Below are 16,534 nucleotides of genomic sequence, written 5' to 3' on the forward strand. Positions count from 1 at the left end.
AATCCTACGATTATACAAAGAATAAAAATTCTAGGCCCAAAGTGATATACAACACTACAAGAACTCTGGAGCTTACTACGGAATCGTGCTTTTTATTTACAACTCAAATGCTTATTTGACCGTGCAATGAGTGATGTCCACAAAAGACTTATACAACGGTATCCATGTAACGAGCGTTAGGTTAGCGGATCCCAGACTCTAAAAGCCTTAGGTCACTAGGCACAAAGTCCCCTAAGAACTTAATAAATCGAATACCAAAGAGCCCACTCTTGATAAATTATGCAAATTTTTTTTTTTCTTTCTGAGCAAGTGTGTTTCGCTCCATCTTGCTCAACCCTAGACTACTCGCATAACATGCGAGCCGGCTACTAGCCATTTGACGCCTAGCCACAACTAGCAACAAATTCCATTTTTACTCCATTTTTTTTTCTTTTCATGCCTTTACCACTAAGAACCTATTATCAAATTCTAAGCATAATAAATAGATTATCCTCGAAAATAATCAGATCATAACAACAATCTAGCCCTTAAGCATTCTCTAAGACTTAGTGAAAATACAAGTGCTTCTAGCATGCATATCAACCTACACAACTTAATATCACTTTAATGCTATCACTACACTCGCATCAATATCACAATTCAGTCGATAAATCATTGCAAAAGGGATCATGGTATATGCATGAGCTATATGATATGACAAACAAATAAAGCTATATAAAAAAAAAACTATATGGCAAAAATTATGCAACTATATGAACTAACTATCATGAATATGCAGCTATATGACACACACAAAATATTCCTTAACTACCACCCCCAAACTTAAAATCTTCACTGTCCCCAGTGAAGGTAGTAGAAAGGAACATAGGGTATACCTACTCGGAGTCATCATCATCATCACCCTCAGTGGGTGGAGTATCAGGCGACGGGTATGCAGAGTCCTAACCAAAAACTGGCCACTGGATATCAGCTCCAAGGCCTCGAAAAGCAGTCCCTAACGCAAGAGTGAGCTCTTGAGCAAACCTGCTTTGCGTCTCATACATGGCATCCATCCACCGTGAAAGCCTCCTATACTGGGCATCACCCATCCCAGCACCCTCCTGAGCTCTCGACGAACCAGCCTCACCACGCCCTGGCCTGGCCATAGTAGCACCTCGTGTTGGACGCCCTCCTGGAAGACGATAACCCAGCCCATGCTCCTTAGGCTCACCACCGGTCCACTCCTGCATCCCATTCAGAGTGCCAGAATCTATCGGAGCTGCTGGCAACTGCAACTGCTCATGAGCCGGCCAGTTCACTCCTACTGCTCGGCATAGCTTCGTGACCGTGGATGCATAAGGGATGTTCATATGCTTTGCTCCCCTCAAAAACTTCAGAATTCCTTGGTAGATAAACTCACCAAGGTCCACATAGTATTCCTCATTCAGAATTCCCCACAACAGCTGTGCTCTCTCAACTGTGACCTCGTGTGCATGTGAAGAAGGCAAAATATTAGCACATATAAATGCATTCCATGCACGGGCATACCTGTTCATGGCGATCGCCGGAAAGTGACGATACTCATTATTGGCTGGACTGCGGTTCCAAACTGTGCCCGGTCGACAGAGAGTCGCACAAATCAAATCCAAGTCAAAATCCTCAGCAGTCTTTTCATTCCAGTTCTCCTCCTCGGGCTTCCTCTCTCGCTGTCCAATCACACGGCGAATCGCCGCAGGATGATAATCAACCGTCAGCCCACGAACTACAGAAAACCCATTCTTTTCAGCCTTCGCGTTCGCGTAGAACTCGCGAACAACGCTCATCGGTACTGCTTCGGGTGACTCACAAAAAGCTATCCACCCCTTCTCTGCAATCATGAGCAACAACTCACCATCCCTCCCTGATGGTAAAAACCCCCTCTCCTTCAGAATCGGCTTCCCCAACAGCCTAGTGTACTCCTCCTCCGCAGCTCTGTCAGTTAACCGAGGCCTTGCAGCAGTACCCCTTGATGAATCAGCAGTAGGAACTGTGCTGCTGCTGTCAATAGTGCGTGCTCTCTTGGGTGCCATTGATTTGTGAATAAAAGTGTGTAAGAACTGATTTTTGATGTTTGTGAGAGGGTTTAAGTGTAGGAAGTTTTGTGGGAGATATGTAGGATAGGTGTATGTATATATAGGGTGTGGAGTAGGTTAAATTAGATTAGGAGTGGGGTTGAGGGATAAAATCGTGGGGTAATGGGAAAAGAATTCGTGGGTTTATGGGCTGTGATGGGTTTTTGTGTTTTTGATTTTTTTTTTCTGAACTGTAAAAAATTTTCTGGAACTCGACCCCTGCGCGGCCGCTCAGCATTTCTGCGCGGGCGCGCAGCAAGCTGCGCGGCCGCTCAGCATAGCTGTGCGGGCGCGCAGAGGGTCTTTGGAAAAAAATATTTTCAGGTCCTTTTTTTTGATTTTTTTGTGTTTTTGGATAGGTTATTAACTTCTAAGGGTTCCTGTAACAACAATTCATGGGTTTCCTCCCACGCAGCGCTTCTTTTTCGTCATTAGCTTGACGTTCCGTACCTTTCTCAAGTAGTCAACAAAATGGCACTAACCACCTCTCGGTTTGCCATGTCCCCATAGTAGTGCTTCAACCGCTAACCGTTAACCTTGAATGCTTGGTCCGAATTATTCTCAAAAATTTCCACCGCTCTATGTAGAAACACAGTTTTGACAATAAAAGGTCCAGACCACCTTGATTTCAACTTCCCAGGAAAAAGTCGGAGCCGAGAGTTGAATAACAGAACTTGTTGCCCTGGCACAAATAACTTAGGATGTAGCTTCCTATCGTGCCACCTCTTCACCTTTTCCTTATACATTTTGTTATTCTCGTACGCTTGAAGTCAAAATTCATCAAGTTCATTAAGCTGAAGCATTCTTTTCTTACCAGCTGCATCTAAATCCAGGTTCAATTTCTTCAATGCCCAGTAGGCCTTATGCTCAAGCTCCGCCGGTAGATGACATCCCTTACCGTACACCAACTGAAACGGTGACATCCCAAGTGGAGTTTTGTATGCTGTTCTGTAAGCCCAAACAGCTTCATCGAGTTTTAAAGACCAATCCTTCCTTGATGGACAAACAACCTTCTCTAGAATGCGCTTTATCTCTCTGTTAGACACTTCCGCTTGACCATTTGTTTGCGGATGATAGGCAGTAGCTACTCGATGATTCACATTATAACGCTGCATCATAGAAGTGAACTTACGGTTGCAAAAATGCGATCCTTCATCACTTATGATTACCCGAGGCATTCCAAACCTTGTGAAAATTTGCTTATGAAGAAAATTTAGTACTACCTTTGCATCATTTGTCGGTAAAGCTTTAACTTCGACCCATTTTGAGACATAATCGACTGCCAGCAAGATGTACTGATTATTGCAAGATGAGATAAAAGGCCCCATGAAATTGATTCCCCACAAATCAAAGACCTCGACTTCAAGCATCACATTTAATGGCATCTCATCCTTCCTTGACAAATTTCCCACTCTTTGGCAACGATCACACCTTAAAACAAACTGATGAGCATCCTTGAACAAAGTAGGCCAGAAAAAACCTGCTTGCAGAATACGAGCTGCCGTCTTCTCACCTCCATAGTGTCCACCATAAACCGTGGAATGGCAGTCTCGTAATATCCCCTCCGTCTCACAGAACAGGATACATCTCCTGATGATCTGGTCAGCTCCCTGTCTAAACAAATATGGTTCATCCCACATATACCACTTCACCTCATGCAGAAACTTCTTCTTTTGAGCGGATGTCAAATTAGGAGGCATTATATTGCTGACAAGATAATTTACAATATCTGCAAACCATGGTTCTTCCTCCTGAATTGCAAACAACTGCTCATCCGGAAAAGATTCATTGATTAACGTCCTATCTTGTGAAGTAGAATCGGGATTCTCCAACCTAGAGAGATGGTCAGCTACTTGATTCTCAGTACCTTTTCTATCTTTGATCTCTAACTCAAATTCTTGAAGTAAAAGCACCCAACGAATGAGTCTCGGCTTCGAATCCTTCTTAGAAACCAGATAGCGAATAGCTGCATGATCAGTGAATACTGTTACTTTCGTACCAAGCAGATAAGATCGAAATTTCTCAAAGCCAAAGACTATAGCCAAAAGCTCCTTCTCAGTAGTGGTGTAGTTCAATTGGGCCCTATTTAAAGTCTTACTCGCATAGTAGACCACATGGAAGAGATTTTTCTTGCGTTGTCCCAGAACTGCACCTACCGCATAGTCACTCGCATCACACATCATCTCAAACGGTTCTGTCCAATCTGGTGCTGTAATAACTGGTGTCGTGATCAAACTCTCCTTGAGAGTCTCGAATGCTGCCAAACATTCATCATCAAATTTGAAAGGCACATCTTTCTCAAGTAAATTGCACAACGGCTTAGATATCTTTGAAAAGTCCTTGATGAATCGCCGATAAAAACCCGCATGACCGAGAAAACTACGGATTCCTTTCACCGAATTAGGTGGGGGAAGATTTTCAATGACTCCCACCTTGGCCTTGTCCACCTCCAGACCCTTGCAAGAGACCTTATGCCCAAGGATAATGCCTTCACGCACCATAAAATGACATTTCTCCCAATTAAGCACCAAATTAGTTTCCAGGCATCTTTTGAGTACGGCGCGCAGATTATTCAAACATTCATCATATGAGTGTCCAAAGACGGAGAAGTCATCCATGAACACTTCGACGTTATTTCCAATCATGTCAGAGAATATAGCCATCATACATCTCTGAAAGGTGGCCGGGGCGCCACATAACCCAAACGAAACTCTACGAAAAGCAAATGTGCCAAATGGACAAGTGAAGGTAGTCTTTTCCTGATCCTCTGGTGCAATACAAATCTGATTATACCCGGAATAACCATCCAGAAGACAAAAATACTCATGTCCCGCCAATCTGTCAAGCATTTGATCAATGAATGGGAGAGGGAAGTGATCCTTCCTTGTGGCTTTGTTCAATTTTCTATAATCCATGCATACTCTCCATCCTGTAACTGTTCGAGTAGGGATGAGCTCATTCTTTTCATTTGCGACCACAGTGATACCTCCTTTCTTAGGTACACATTGTACGGGGCTCACCCACGAGCTGTCAGAAATAGGATAAATGATGCCTGCATCTAGCCATTTCAGAATTTCTTTCTTCACCACCTCCTTCATGATGGGATTCAGTCTTCGTTGCTGTTCCACAGTTGGCTTACTACCTTCCTCTAGCAGAATTTTATGCATACAATATGAAGGACTTATCCCCTTGATGTCTGCTATGGTCCATCCTATAGCCGATTTGAATTCTCTCAAAATCCTTAAGAGCTTGTCTTCCTCACTACCTGAAAGGTCAGCTGAAATAATAACAGGTAACGTAGATGAATCACCTAAAAAAGCATACCTCAAGTGTTCAGGTAATGGTTTGAGCTCCAAGGTAGGTGCTTCCTCTATTGATGGTTTGAGCTTCCCTTCAGCGTTCTTGAGGTCAGAAGTACCAAGAGATTCAAATGGTATGTCGAGCTTTCGCTTCCATGGAGAAGCGTTCAGATATTGTAATTGCTCGTTGCTATCTTCATCATCGCTGTCAAAATCCCCCACTAAGGCCTTTTCCAATGCATCAGACATTAGCATGTGATCGAGTTCCGAAGTAACCGCAGAATCAATCACATCCACTTTTAAGCACTCCTCATCTTCTGTAGGGAATTTCATTGCCTTGAATACGTTGAAGGTCACATCCTGATCTTGGACCCGCATAGTAAGTTCCCCTTTTTGCACATCTATCAAGGTACGGCCAGTAGCCAAGAAAGGCCTCCCCAAGATTATGGGAATCTTCTTATCTTCCTCAAAATCCAGAATAACAAAATCTGCAGGAAAGAAGAGCTTATCCACCTTGACGAGCACATCCTCAACTATGCCCCTTGGGTAAGTAATGGAACGGTCAGCCAATTGTAGCGACATGTATGTGGGTTTTGGATCAGGCAGATCCAGCTTTTTAAAAATCGACAACGGCATCAGATTAATGCTTGCTCCCAAATCACAAAGGCACTTGTCAAAAGTTAGATTGCCAATGGTGCAAGGAATGGTGAAGCTTCCTGGATCTTTCAGTTTTGGTGGTAACTTTTGCTGCAGAACAGCGCTGCATTCTTCCGTGAGAGCAACGGTTTCAAGGTCATCCATTTTCACCTTCCTTGAAAGAATAGTCTTCATAAACTTCGCATAACTAGGCATTTGTTCCAGAGCCTCAGCGAAAGGTATATTGATGTGAAGTTTCTTGAACACCTCCAGAAACTTCCCGAACTGTCTATCCAGCTTTTGTTGCTGTAATCTCTTAGGAAAAGGTGGTGGAGGATAGAGCTGTTTCTCCCCTGTATTAGCCTCAGGCAGAGTGTGTTCAACAGTAGTCTTCCTTGGTTCCGCCGCTTTCTCCTTTTGCTTAGATTCTTCATCTCTAACTTCAGCTTCGACTTCTTTTGCCTTTTCAGCATCAGCTACTTTTCCAGACCTTAAGGTGATAGCTTGACTTGCTCTTTAGCTTCCTTCCTGCCTGGTACTTCCGTGTCATTGGGAAGAGTGCCAGGTTGACGATTGAGCACTGCATTGGCTAATTGACCGATTTGATTTTCCAAGGTCTTGATAAAAACCGCCCGACTCTTGCACAATAGCTTAAGTTCCTCAAAATCAGCACTAGTAGGTGCAGCTGCACTTCCCTGTTGAGGATATGATTGCCTTGTAGCATACTGCTGTGGTTGCTGGAATCCAGGTGGGTTAAACTGTTTACTTACTCCTTGCTGATATGTTGGCTGAATAGCATTCTGATTATTCCCCCAGCTGAAATTTGAATGATTTCTGTTATTAGGATGATAGGTCGCTGGCACAGGCTGCTGTTGTCGCTGATAATTATTCACATACTGAACAGATTCGTTGACAAGAGAACACTGATCCGTAGCATGAGAACCTGCACAAAGCTCACAAACCATAGCTATTTGATTAACTCCATACGTAGCCAAAGAATCAACCTTCATTGATAGCGCTTGGAGCTGGGCTGCAATAGCGGTGGCTGCATCAACTTCCAGAATACCAGCTACCTTACCTGACGTCATCCTCTGAGTTGGGTTTTGATGCTCATTAGCAGCCATTGTCTCTATAAGATTATACGCCTCAGTATAGCTTTTAGCCCATAAGGCTCCTCCAGCTGCTACATCGAGCATGGGCCGAGATTGGGCCCCCAAACCATTATAAAAACCAGTGATTACCATCCAATCCGGCATTCCATGATGTGGACATTTTCTCAACATTTCCTTGTAGCGTTCCCAAGCCTCGCACATAGATTCTGTAGGTTGCTGCGCAAACTGAGTAAGAGCACTCCTCATAGCAGCAGTCTTTGCCATTGGATAAAACTTCACCAGAAACTTTTGTGCAAGATCTTGCCACGTAGTGATGGACCCAGCTGGTTCAGAATGTAACCAGTCTTTAGCCTTATCCCTCAGTGAGAATGGGAAAAGCCTCAACTTGATAGCCTCATCAGTCACGCCATTATACTTAAAAGTGCTGCAGATCTCGACAAAATTTCTTATATGCATGTTGGGGTCTTCAGTTGCCGCTCCTCCAAAAGAAACAGAATTCTGCACCATCTGAATAGTGCCCGGCTTGATTTCAAAGGTGTTAGCTTGAATAGCGGATGAAGGATGCTTGACTGAATATCATCAATTTTAGGCCGAGAAAAATCCATAAGAGCTAGATCAGCTTGAACAATACGATCTCCCATGTTTACTGGTTCTTTCTGCTCAGTTCCTGAATCCGAATCCTCAAAATCTAACTTCTCTGGAGTATCAAGAACTTCGTTTGTCTCCTTAGTTGTATCTAAAGTCCTCTTGCGAGCACGAGAACGAGTTTGCATAAACGCTTGCTAAAGTACCTGAAACACAACCGAAAAGAGTAATTAAATACTACGTCCTAATCACTGAGTCCTAATGACCAATGATGGTAAGTACATAAACTAAACAAATACGCCGAGTCCCCGGCAGCGGCGCCAAAAACTTGTTAGGGCGAAATCACGCACTAATATTCACGCAAGTATACGCAAATTCCTATAGCAAGAGCACCCAACGAATAAGTCTAGGCTTCGAATCCTTCTTTGAGACCAGATAGCGAATGACAGCATGATCAGTGAATACTGTCACCTTTTTCCCAAGTAGATAAGATCGAAATTTTTTGAAACCAAAAACTATAACCAAGAGCTCCTTCTCAGTAATGGTGTAGTTCAATTGAGCTTCATTAAGCGAATGCTACCCAAGAACTGCTCCCTGTTAGGGCAAAATCACGCAATAATATTCACACAAGTATACGCGTTCGCAAGTAATATAGAATACTTTCTAGTTCGTTCCCTCAGAGACTCAGACTAAGTTATTGTCTAATTAAACTCACTCACCAATGTATGATTACTTCTCAATGTTAAGATAATAACACTTAAAATTGTTGATTAAATATTAACTATAATTAACTACTTAATGAACCACTTAACTAACACTTCAATTTATCAATAATAAAACACTCATGAGATCACAACTTCATTATTACTTCCTTCTACAGCCATTGTTATTACCTTTAGCATGTGACAGTGATGATATTAATCGAATAACACGAAACTGATAAAAGCCAACTTTCATTGTACTAATACCATTCTACCAAGCATCCACAATTAAGATAGAAGTTGAATAGTCATCAATTATGTTGAGTTCCTATATGTCTACAGAAATTGACAACACAACGATTTAAGCACAAATTATTCCTTTTGATTACATAGGGCAAATAAAACTGTTAGAGTTACCCACTATCATGCACAACGTACATGAACCTATGCTAGCATGGCAAGTTCTAAATCTCAAGATCCACTGTCGCTTCACAAGAGATTAACACCCTATCTTATATGTTCATGACGCACATAAGACAAATACGCACAACCAATACTAGATATCATGCAATCATCACACACTAAAGTATTAAACAATTAACTAAAGAATTCCATAATAAATCCGTTGAAACCCCATGATCACGATTAGCCCATAATAGAACTTATCGCCATCATGGGTTCATATGAAATCATGATAAACAAACACAAGAAAATAATAACTAAACTAATTATATTAAAACAGAGTACGTCACAAGAGTAAATAAGTCAAAGCAAGAAAACTAGCATCCAACGTTACAACGAAACAAGAATCACAAGAATATATGCTTCCTCTTCGTTGCGGTTTGCTAAATCGGTCTTCTTCCTTATCTCCTTCGCTTCTTGCGTAAAACACAATCTAAAACATAATCTCCTTACTATTCTCTGTGAAAACGTCTCAAATCTACTTATATAATAGTCCCATAAAACTCAGATTACATAGAAGTTGGAAGCCAAACAGAAGTAGAAGTCTAAAATAATTTATCCTTTTCCCCGACCCTGCGCGGCCGCTCAGCATAGCTGCGCGGGCGCGCAGGTTGCTGCGCGGCCGCTCAGCATTGCTGCGTGGGCGCGCAGGACCCTATTGGAAAAAATCCAGGTTTGCTCCGTTTCTTCGCCATAATCTGCCCGTTCTTTTCCTCTCGCAATGGTGAACACATGCCAAGGCTTATTCTTGATGATTCCTCCTCCGAAATGCAACTAATACCCTGAAATGCATAAACACTAGAAAAACGCATCAAATACACAAAATACTTGATTTCAAGACACCAATTTAAGCCATTTTAAGACATTCTAAGTGGTATAAAATGCCACTTATCACTCCCACTGTATAATCACTTACATCGCACATCATCTCAAAAGGTTCTGTCCAAGAAGGTGCAGTTATTAAACTCTTCTTGAGAGTCTCAAATGCTGCCAAGCATTTATCATCAAATTTGAAAGGCACATCTTTCTCGAGCAAGTTTCACAGCGGCTTAGATATCTTAGAGAAGTCCTTGATGAAACACCGATAAAAACCTGCATGACCAAGGAAACTACAGATTCCTTTCACAGAAATAGGCGGCGGAAGATTTTCAATTACCCCCACCTTGGCCTTATTAACCTCAAGGCCTTTGCTAGAGACCTTATGCCCAAGAATGTTGCCTTGCTGCACCATGAAGTGACATGTTTCCCAATTGAGCACCAAATTAGTTTCCATACACCTTGTGAGCACCGAACGAAGATTATTCAAACATTCATCAAACAAATGTTCAAAGACGGAGAAGTCGTCCATGAACACTTCGACATTATTTCCAATCATATCAGAGAATATAGCCATCATCCATCCCTGAAAAGTGGCAGGTGCACCACATAAGCCAAACGAAACCCTGTGAAAAGCAAATATGCCAAATGGACAAGTGAAAGTAGTCTTTTCTTGATCTTTTGGTGCAATGCAAATCTGATTGTAACCCGAATAGCCATCCAGAAGACAATAATACTCATGACCAGCCAACCTGTCAAGCATCTGATCAATAAATGGAAGAGGGAAGTGATCCTTCCTTGTGGCTTTGTTCAACTTTCTTTAATCCATGCATATCCTCCATCATGTGACTGTTCGAGTGGGGATGAGCTCGTTCTTCTCATTTTCTACCACAGTAATACCTCTTTTCTTAAGTACACATTGTACGGGGCTCACTCAAGAACTGTCAGAAATAGGATATATAATTCCTGCATCCAGCCACTTTAGAATTTCTTTCTTCACCACTTCTTTCATGATAGGATTAAGTCTTCGCTGTTGCTCAACAGCTGGCTTACTACCTTCTTCTAGCAGAATTTTATGCATACAGTATGAAGGCTGATCCCTTTTATATCTGCTATAGTCCATCCGATGGCCGATTTCAATTCTCTCAAGATCCTCAAGAGCTTGTCCTCCTCACTACCTGAAAGGTCAGATGCAATAATAACAGGAAAAGTAAATGCATCACCTAGAAAAGCATACCTCAAGTGTTCAGGCAATGGTTTAAGCTCCAAAGTAGGTGCTTCCTCAATAGATGGTTTGAGCTTTCCCTCAGCATTTTTGAGATCAGTATTACCAAGAGATTCAAATGGCATGTCTAGCATTCGCTTCCGAGTAGAAGCATTTAGATATTGTAATTGCTCATTGCCTTCCTCATCTTCACTGTCAAATTCCCCCACTAAGGCTTTCTCTAAGGCATCAGACATTAGCACATGATAAAGTTCTGAGGTTACCACATAATCAATCAAATCCACCTTTAAGCACCCCTCGTCTTCTGTAGGGAATTTCATTACCTTGAATACATTGAATGTCACATCCTAATCATGCACCCTCATAGTAAGTTCACCTTTCTACACATCTATCAAGGTACAGCCTGTAGCTAAGAAAGGTCTTCCCAAAATTATGGGAATATTCTTATCTTCCTCAAAATCCAAAATGACAAAGTCTACAGGGAAGAAGAGCTTGTCCACCTTTACTAACACGTCTTCCACGATGCCTCGTGGGTATGTAATAGAACGATCAGCCAATTGTAGAGACATGTATGTGGGCTTTGGATCAGGAAAATTCAGCTTTTTGAATATAGACAACGGCATCAGATTGATGCTTGCTCCCAAATCGCAAAGGCACTTGTCAAAAGATAACTTACCAATGGTGCAAGGAATGGTGAAGTTACCTGGATCTTTAAGCTTTGGAGATAATTTTTGTTGTAGAACAATACTGCACTCTTCCGTTAGAGCAACAGTATCAAGGTCATCAAGCTTCACCTTCCTTGAAAGAATATTCTTCATGAATTTCGCATAACTAGGCATTTGCTCCAGAGCCTCAGCGAAAGGTTGTTGATGTGAAGTTTCTTGAACACCTCCAGAAACTTACCAAATTGCTTATCCAGCTTTTGTTTTTGCAATCTCTTAGGAAAAGGTGGTGGTGGATAGAGCTATTTCTCCCCTGTATTACCCTCAAGCAGAGTGTGTTCAACAGTAGTCTTCCTTGGTTCCGCATCTTTTTCCTTTTGCTTCTCTTCTTCATCTACAACTTCAACTCCTCCATCTTTTGCTTTTTCAGCATCAGCAACTTTTCCAGACCTTAAGGTAATAGCTTTGATTTGCTCTTTAGCTTCCTTCCTGCCTGGCACTTGAGTATCGCTGAGAAGTGTGCCAGGTTGACGATTGAGCACGACATTGGCTATTTGACCGATTTGATTTTCCAAGGTCTTGATAGAAATATCCTGACTTTTGCACAACAGCTTTACCTCCTCGAAATCAGCACTAGAAGGTGGAGCAGCACCTCCTTGCTGAGGATATGATTGCCTTTGAGCATATTATTGAGGTTGCGTGAATCCAGGTGGATTAAACTTTTTACTTACACCTTGCTGATATGGTTGCTGAACAGTATTCTGATTATTGCTCCAGCTGAAATTGGGATGATTCCTGTTATTAGGATGATAAGTAGCTGGCACAGGCTGCTGCGGTCGCTGATAATTGTTCACATACTGAACAGATTTATTAATGAGAGAACACTGATTCGTAGCATGAGAGCCTGCACAAAGCTCACAGACCATAGTTATCAAATTGACTCAATAGTTGGCTAAAGAATCGACCTTCATAGACAGCGCTTGGAGCTGCGCTGCAATAGCTGTGGCTGCATCTACTTCCAGAATACCTGCTACCTTCCCAGGCATCATCCTTTGATTTGGGTTTTGATGCTCATTTGCAGCCATAGTTTCAATAAGATTATAGGCTTTAGTATAGCTTTTGGCCCATAAGGCGCCTCTAGCTGCTGCGTCGAGCATGGGCTGAGATTGGGCCCCCAAACCATTGTAGAACCCAGTGATCACCATCCAGTCAGGCATATCATGATGTGGACACTTTCTCAACATCTCTTTATAGCGCTCCTAAGCTTTGTACATAGATTCTGTTGGTTGCTGCGCAAACTGAATAAGAGCACTTCTCATAGCTGCAGTCTTGGCCATTGGATAGAACTTTACCAGAAACTTTTGCACAAGATCTTGCCAAGTAGTGATGGACCCAGCTGGATCAGAATATAACCAGTCCTTAGATTTATCCCTCATAGAGAATGGGAAAAGCCTCATCTTGATAGCCTCATCAGTAACACCATTATATTTGAAAGTACTACAAATCTCGACAAAATTCCTGATATGCATGTTGGGGTCTTCAGTCGCAGCACCTCCGAAAGAAACAGAATTATGCACCATCTGAATAGTGCCCGGCTTGATTTCAAAAGTATTAGCCTAAATATCCGGATGAAGGATGTTTGACTGAATGTCATCAATTTTAGGCCGAGAAAAGGCCATAAGAGCTGGATCTGCTGCTAGAACTATACGATCACCCATGATTATTGGTTCTTTCTGCTCACTCTCTTTAACCGAATCTTCAAAATCTATCTTCTCCGGAATATTAAGAACTGAGTCTGTCTCCTCAGCCGTATCTAAAGTCCTCTTGCGAGTGCGAGAACGTGTTTGCATAAACGCTCACTAGAGTACCTGAAACACAACCGGAAACAATAAGTAACAAGTCTTAATCAATGAGTCCTAATGACCACTGATGGCAAGTACATAAACTAAACAAATTAACACCGAGTCCCCGGCAGCGGCGCTAAAAACTTGTTAGGCACAAAACACGCGCTAATAATTCATGCAAGTATACGCGTTCGCAAGTAATATAGAATGATTTCTAGTTCATTCCTACAGAGACTCAGACTAATTATATTTAATTAACACTCACTCACCAATGTATGATTACTTCTCAATGTCAAGACAATAACACTTAAGGTTGATTAACTAATTATCAACTACAATTAACTACGAGAATAAAGCACTTAAATTATTACTTGAATTAACAATATTAAACACCCATGAGATCATAACTTCATTACTACTTGATTCAAAAGGCATTGTTATTACTCTCAGCATGTAACAGTGATGATATTAATCGAACAACACGAAACTGATAAAAGCCAACTTTCGTTGTGCTAGTACCATTCTACCAAACATCCACAATTAAGATAGAAATTGCATAGGCATCAATAATGTTGAGACCCTATATGTCTCTAGAATTTGACAACATAACGATTTAAGCGCAAGTTATTCATTATGATTACACATGGCAAGTAAAACGGTTAGAGTTACCCACTAATCATGCATACACTACATGAACCTATGCTAGCATGGCAAGTTCTAAATCTCAAGATTCACTGTCGCTTCACAAGAGATTAACAGGCTATCTTATATGTTCGCGATGCACATAAGACAAATAAGCACAATCTATACTAGATATCATACAATCATCACACACCAAGGTATTAAACAATTAAATAACGAAATCCATAGTAAATCCGCTACGAACCCATGATCACGATTAGCCCATGATAGAACTCATCGTCACCATGGGTTCATATGAAAACATGATAATAACACGACAATATAAACTAACTAACTATTTATTAAAACCAGAGTACGTAACAAGAGTAAATAGGTTCGAAGTAAAGAAAACTAGCATCCACTGTTATAATGAATAAAAGAATCATAAATTAATGTATGATTCCTCTTCTTCGTTGCGGTATGCTAAAACGGTCTTCTTTCCTTCTCTCCTTGCTCCTTGCTTGATGAATACTTCGTGTTGTGAAACGTCTCTGAAGATTACTTATATAGAAGTCCACAAGAATCAACCGTCTCAGAAGTCCAGTAGAACACGACTTATAAAAATCAGAATTAAAATTCCCGACTCCGGGCGGCCGCCCCAGCTTCCCAGGTGGGCGCCCCAGATCCCAGGCGGCCGCCCCAGATCCCAGGCGGGCACCTGGCAGGCTTATGGAAAAAAATGTTTTTCTGCTCCTGATTTTGCTGAATTCTTCACACATTCCCCCGAGACAGATCCCAAGTACTTCCCTGGGCTTATTTTGATGAAATCTCCCCGAATACGCTAGTTACACCCTGAAATGCAAAAACACTCGAAAGCGCATAAAATACACAAAATACTTGATTCCAAAACATCAATTCAAGTCATTATAAGATGTTCTAAGTGGTATAAAATGCCACTTATCAGTGGATCAATTTAAATTTTCCTAAGTTCAGTACTTAACCTTGGGGTCGCAAGTTAGGACTTACGTCTTTTATGAATGTAACTTGCGACCACATGACTGTTCAGGACTTGGCGAGTTTTTAGTCTCATTTGTAGTCGCAAGTAAGAGTCGCAAGTTAGAAGTAAAAACCTTTCTAACTTGGTGACTTTGACTTTCTTCCCCTGCATAACATCAAACGGGGTCGTAAGTTAGGATTGCAAGTAAATACTTAGAAAATATTAAGTAGACTTACTTCCCCTCTAGTCGCAAGTAAGGACTTGCGTTGCTTACTTGCAACCTGTTCTCCATAGAAGTCGCAAGTTAACACTTGGAATTTGTTTTGTGCTCTTTATATATATATAAGCCATTCTTTCGCTTTCATTCATTTATATACACACATTACACAGCATCGTAAGAGAGAAAAGGTTTTTAAATTTTTTATCGATTAGAACCCTACAAATTTTTGCCAAAATATATAAATTTTACAGATTCTTGAAGCCCATAACAAGGACTACATTCAGATAGTAATCTCTCTGAATTTCACCGAAAATTTTTAGAGATCCAAATCTATGGTTTTTCTTGGACTTTAGGCCTTGTTTGATTAAGTATTAATTATATGTAATTGATTGCCTTTGTATTTGCTCTATGGGATTATCTCTTGAATATTTGTTATAATTTAATTCGTATGTGTTTATCTTCGTGTTTAAATTGAAGTGCACGATTAATTTATTTTAAGATCAAAATTTTATTCTCATTTTTTAATTAAAATGGGGGATAACATTAAGATACTAAAAATAAATTATGTCTCGATTATAGAACGTAATCTAGTTAAAATGGGTGATTCTGAAAAATGGATTCATTTTTCTAAACGAGAACTCGATTATGCACTATGCTTTAATTACTAATATCAAATTAAATATTGAGCTCCTCAGATATGTGCACACTATAGCTGAAGACACATCAAATGACGATAAGCTAGGTTTTTCCTTCTTCATTGGTGATGAAATTATTCAAATCACTGAGGATTATTTCAATATCTTCATCATTCTCGGGATAATTTTGATAAATTACCACAGAAATGGGAATTGTATAGCTTCTTCAAAGTCATCAAGAGCACCATGCCCAATGACACATTTCCAAAGCACTTCAATAAAAGTCATTTACCCAAACCATGGCACTTGTTCTTTAAAATTATGTCTTACTGTCTGGCTCCCAAGATTGGTGGATTTCATGGAATCGAACAGTTCAATCAGGAAGTTGGAGTAGATTTTGCTAATAATCTTCGAATCAACTTTGGACGTATGTTCATGGCGGAGATCTTGGAGAACCAAGCTCAGAAACAAGATCACATCTTGTATGTCAAGTTTCTCCAGATTATTCTTAATGGTAAGCTGACAGAAGATCAGAAAGCCCTAGTTCACAGCAATAATATGGAATACTCTCAAGTGCTAACATCAAAAATGGTGGTTAAGTTGCTCAAACAGACACCTTACCCCAAAAA

The 16,534-nt window shown here is 40.9% G+C and overlaps 1 non-coding gene across 1 annotated transcript; it reads left to right on the forward strand.

Moving 5' to 3' along the window:
* Positions 1 to 7,279: 7,279 nt before the first annotated feature.
* Positions 7,280 to 7,386, forward strand: LOC141709548 (small nucleolar RNA R71). Its single transcript, XR_012570118.1, has one exon. It is a non-coding gene; the product is annotated as a small nucleolar RNA R71 (small nucleolar RNA).
* Positions 7,387 to 16,534: the final 9,148 nt, after the last annotated feature.

The sequence above is a fragment of the Apium graveolens genome, chromosome 2 (genome assembly GCF_009905375.1).
Source record: "Apium graveolens cultivar Ventura chromosome 2, ASM990537v1, whole genome shotgun sequence".
NCBI classification, from domain to species: domain Eukaryota; kingdom Viridiplantae; phylum Streptophyta; class Magnoliopsida; order Apiales; family Apiaceae; genus Apium; species Apium graveolens.